Raw genomic sequence first — 5000 nt, 5'->3', positions numbered from 1 at the left:
TCAGAATACAGATAATATATACAACCGTCCCTATACATGCTGAAAGACTCTGCACACAATGAGAACCACACGTCAGCCAGACACTATCACACACTACTCTCTGCCTCTAACAGGCACACACACAATATCTAACCACCAGCATGGAAGAACATCCGGTGCATCCTCTCCGCCACATTACACAATCCACACTATCATAACCAGACCGGGAGGTCCACCCAGAAAACAGAATATCCCACCCTTCCGACATCCGCCATTGCTCAGCTAAGCCACGAACACCCACACATGTCCTACACAGGGGTGCACCCAACATCACAATACTGCCTCCTGTCACAGTACACAAACAATGGCAGGAATGAAAGACACAGATCTGCCACAACCTTGGAATCGGAGCGTCGCCTGTCATGAGCCACAAGTGCATCCTGACGTGACAAATCGGATGATCCCGCAGGCATGCACTTACGATAATCACTATCAACGAACCTGCCGCCCCCTCCCCCCCCAAAATACACCTTTCCCTACAACGTGTACCTTAACCTAAGCTATATTGTACCTTAACCTAAGCGATATTGTACCTTAACCTAAGGTATATCGTACCTTAACCTAACCTACATTGCGCCTTCACCTAACCTACGTTGTACCTTAACCTAACCTACGTTGTACCTTAACCTAACCTACGTTGTACCTTAACCTAACCTACGTTGTACCTTAACCTAACCTACGTTGTACCTTAACCTAACCTACGTTGTACCTTAACCTAACCTACGTTGTACCTTAACCTAACCTACGTTGTGCCTTAACCTAACCTACGTTGTGCCTTAACCTAACCTACGTTGTGCCTTAACCTAACCTACGTTGTGCCTTAACCTAACCTACGTTGTGCCTTAACCTAACCTACGTTGTGCCTTAACCTAACCTACGTTGTGCCTTAACCTAACCTATGTTGTGCCTTAACCTAACCTATGTTGTGCCTTAACCTAACCTATGTTGTGCCTTAACCTAACCTATGTTGTGCCTTAACCTAACCTATGTTGTGCCTTAACCTAACCTATGTTGTGCCTTAACCTAACCTATGTTGTGCCTTAACCTAACCTATGTTGTGCCTTAACCTAACCTATGTTGTGCCTTAACCTAACCTATGTTGTGCCTTAACCTAACCTATGTTGTGCCTTAACCTAACCTACGTTGTGCCTTAACCTAACCTACGTTGTGCCTTAACCTAACCTACGTTGTGCCTTAACCTAACCTACGTTGTGCCTTAACCTAACCTACGTTGTGCCTTAACCTAACCTACGTTGTGCCTTAACCTAACCTACGTTGTGCCTTAACCTAACCTACGTTGTGCCTTAACCTAACCTACGTTGTGCCTTAACCTAACCTACGTTGTGCCTTAACCTAACCTACGTTGTGCCTTAACCTAACCTACGTTGTGCCTTAACCTAACCTACGTTGTGCCTTAACCTAACCTACGTTGTGCCTTAACCTAACCTATGTTGTGCCTTAACCTAACCTATGTTGTGCCTTAACCTAACCTATGTTGTGCCTTAACCTAACCTATGTTGTGCCTTAACCTAACCTATGTTGTGCCTTAACCTAACCTATGTTGTGCCTTAACCTAACCTATGTTGTGCCTTAACCTAACCTATGTTGTGCCTTAACCTAACCTATGTTGTGCCTTAACCTAACCTATGTTGTGCCTTAACCTAACCTATGTTGTGCCTTAACCTAACCTACGTTGTGCCTTAACCTAACCTACGTTGTGCCTTAACCTAACCCATATTGTACCTTAACCTAACCCATATTGTACCTTAACCTAACCCATATTGTACCTTAACCTAACCCATATTGTACCTTAACCTAACCCATATTGTACCTTAACGTAACCTAATTTGTGCCTTAACGTAACCTAATTTGTGCCTTAACGTAACCTAATTTGTGCCTTAACGTAACCTAATTTGTGCCTTAACGTAACCTAATTTGTGCCTTAACGTAACCTAATTTGTGCCTTAACGTAACCTAATTTGTGCCTTAACGTAACCTAATTTGTGCCTTAACGTAACCTAATTTGTGCCTTAACGTAACCTAATTTGTGCCTTAACGTAACCTAATTTGTGCCTTAACGTAACCTAATTTGTGCCTTAACGTAACCTAATTTGTGCCTTAACGTAACCTAATTTGTGCCTTAACGTAACCTAATTTGTGCCTTAACGTAACCTAATTTGTGCCTTAACGTAACCTAATTTGTGCCTTAACGTAACCTAATTTGTGCCTTAACGTAACCTAATTTGTGCCTTAACGTAACCCATGTTGTGCCTTAACGTAACCCATGTTGTGCCTTAACGTAACCCAATTTGTGCCTTAACGTAACCCATGTTGTGCCTTAACCTAACCTATATTGTGCCTCAACCTAACCTATATTGCGCCTTAACCTGACGCACGTTGTCGCTGAACCTGCTCTGTAATTGTTATGCAACTCGTTAAATTAGTGTAGTGTTGCCTAACCGCAACCCTCGCAATATAGTTCGCTATTCGCACTGCCCGGTCCCCTGTGTATCGCGTCATGTTAAACACCTTGCAGGTGTTGCTGACTTTCCACATGCTCCTGCTATACACTGTAATGTGGATAGCAGCAGGACGTACATGCCCCCCCCCCTTCCCCCCTGCCTTCGCAAGCTGGTCGTTGAGAAGTTTGCATGTTCAATGCCCTTCGCATGCCGACGTACTCAGCCTACGTTGTGGTACGGCCTGTCACCTGTCCGCCGATGTACGCAAAACCCACAAACTGTACTGCACATTGGTCCGTATGTACTGAATGATACATCGTGGCACATGTGTGACCGTACGACGACTGCGCCTAGCAACGGCAGACCATACAGTCCAAATATTGTGCACGCAGCTACGTGTCGTCTCCCTATAAGAGCTGGATTGCAGTGTGGTACGCCATTCAGACGTGTGGGAGGAACGGACGCCCTGGATGGCGATCAGCATGAGCAGTCTGTTGATGTAGTGGAGCGTGTATTCGGACGTAGTCGTCTCTTCTCACACACCGTGATAGCATGTTGCACCGCGTTCCACATCTGCGACATCCTGCAGAGGCCGGCTGACAGTCGTTCGCGCAATGGACACCGCATACGTACGGGGGCTACCTTCCACGTGTTCTCGAGGCGTGCACATGTTGTTGCGTCTATGTGGGCAGACGTAGTGTGTTGTGACACCTGACACAGGCATGCAATACTCGTTGCAAATGGCGATGGACGTCTACGTTTGCTGGTGACGTTACGCAAATGAACAACAGGTAACCCGTTGTGGTGCGGTTGTTCTCGCTAGAGGTGAATCAGTGTTGGCGACGATCGGTCGAGCTATTAACCGGTTGTTTCAGGGATACCCACCATGCCCACGAACGTGAAAGGGGACCCACCATGCCCACGAACGCGAAAGGGGATCTGGGTGTGAGGCGATACGCGGCGGTGGCTGGGTGGGACCGTCCCCGGCCGGTGAGGGGGGGCCGCCCGGCGTGCTGGCAGCGCGGTGCGTGGGCGCACGCGCTACAGCCGGCTGGTGGGGGCGGCCAGTGGCAGGCGCGCCGGCCGACGGACGCGGCAGGCGGCGCAGCTGCGCGCCGGCGCCCCCTGCTCGCGGCGCCTTGCGGCCAAAGTAGGTCCTCGCGGGCCCGGTGCGAAGCGCGGTGGCCATCTGCAGTGTGCTGGTCCGATTGAGGACTGTGTGCGCTGAGGATGCGCCGCCGCCCGGCGCTCGGCGCCGCGACGCCGTCTGCTGCTCGGTCGCCCCAGCGGTTCTCGCAGGTGGTTTGTATCGCAGCTGTGCGGACGTGTTGGCGCGTGCGCTGTGCTGGGAGAGTTCGCTTCGGCACCCAAGTGGGGCTTTTGTCCTTCTGTGGCGCTGGCGTTGGAGCTGCCGGTCACCGTAGGTGGCGCGTGTTGTCTCCCGCCGGCAATGCCACGACAGCACGCTCCCGGGCCTCTGTCGGCAGCGGCAAGCTCAGTTGGGAGCACGGGTGGTCGCACCTAAAGCGTCTACTCGCCTAACTCCGGGCGATTGCGCCTCTCTCGAACCCGACCAAGTACTTAGGACGGCGCTGCGCGCCGCCGGGACCTGAGAGGGTTTCGAGGTGTGTTGTGCAGGGGAGCTCAGCCTCCTCCTGTTTGCAGAATAATTGAGCGGACGCTTGCGTGTTCGCGCGGGCCCCCGGGACACACTCCCGGGCGGCCGGCTGCTCAGCTCTAGTTGACGCAGCTCCCTGGTTGATCCTGCCAGTAGTCATATGCTTGTCTCAAAGATTAAGCCATGCATGTCTCAGTACAAGCCGCATTAAGGTGAAACCGCGAATGGCTCATTAAATCAGTTATGGTTCCTTAGATCGTACCCACGTTACTTGGATAACTGTGGTAATTCTAGAGCTAATACATGCAAACAGAGTCCCGACCAGAGATGGAAGGGACGCTTTTATTAGATCAAAACCAATCGGTCGGCTCGTCCGGTCCGTTTGCCTTGGTGACTCTGAATAACTTTGGGCTGATCGCACGGTCCTCGTACCGGCGACGCATCTTTCAAATGTCTGCCTTATCAACTGTCGATGGTAGGTTCTGCGCCTACCATGGTTGTAACGGGTAACGGGGAATCAGGGTTCGATTCCGGAGAGGGAGCCTGAGAAACGGCTACCACATCCAAGGAAGGCAGCAGGCGCGCAAATTACCCACTCCCGGCACGGGGAGGTAGTGACGAAAAATAACGATACGGGACTCATCCGAGGCCCCGTAATCGGAATGAGTACACTTTAAATCCTTTAACGAGTATCTATTGGAGGGCAAGTCTGGTGCCAGCAGCCGCGGTAATTCCAGCTCCAATAGCGTATATTAAAGTTGTTGCGGTTAAAAAGCTCGTAGTTGGATTTGTGTCCCACGCTGTTGGTTCACCGCCCGTCGGTGTTTAACTGGCATGTATCGTGGGACGTCCTGCCGGTGGGGCGAGCCGAAGGCGTGCGA

The 5000-nt window shown here is 50.8% G+C and overlaps 1 non-coding gene across 1 annotated transcript in view; it reads left to right on the top strand.

Annotated features, from left to right (window-relative positions):
- The first annotated feature begins 4252 nt into the window (after positions 1-4252).
- LOC126430788 (small subunit ribosomal RNA) overlaps positions 4253-5000 on the top strand; it is a 1909-nt gene continuing 1161 nt past the window's right edge. The window contains exon 1 of the ribosomal RNA XR_007577313.1: positions 4253-5000. This exon is cut by the window's right edge and continues 1161 nt beyond it. This is a non-coding gene — a ribosomal RNA (small subunit ribosomal RNA).

This window comes from Schistocerca serialis, unplaced genomic scaffold, assembly GCF_023864345.2.
Source record: "Schistocerca serialis cubense isolate TAMUIC-IGC-003099 unplaced genomic scaffold, iqSchSeri2.2 HiC_scaffold_1059, whole genome shotgun sequence".
In the NCBI taxonomy this organism is placed as follows: domain Eukaryota; kingdom Metazoa; phylum Arthropoda; class Insecta; order Orthoptera; family Acrididae; genus Schistocerca; species Schistocerca serialis.
This window is presented reverse-complemented; position numbering and strand designations above follow the sequence as displayed.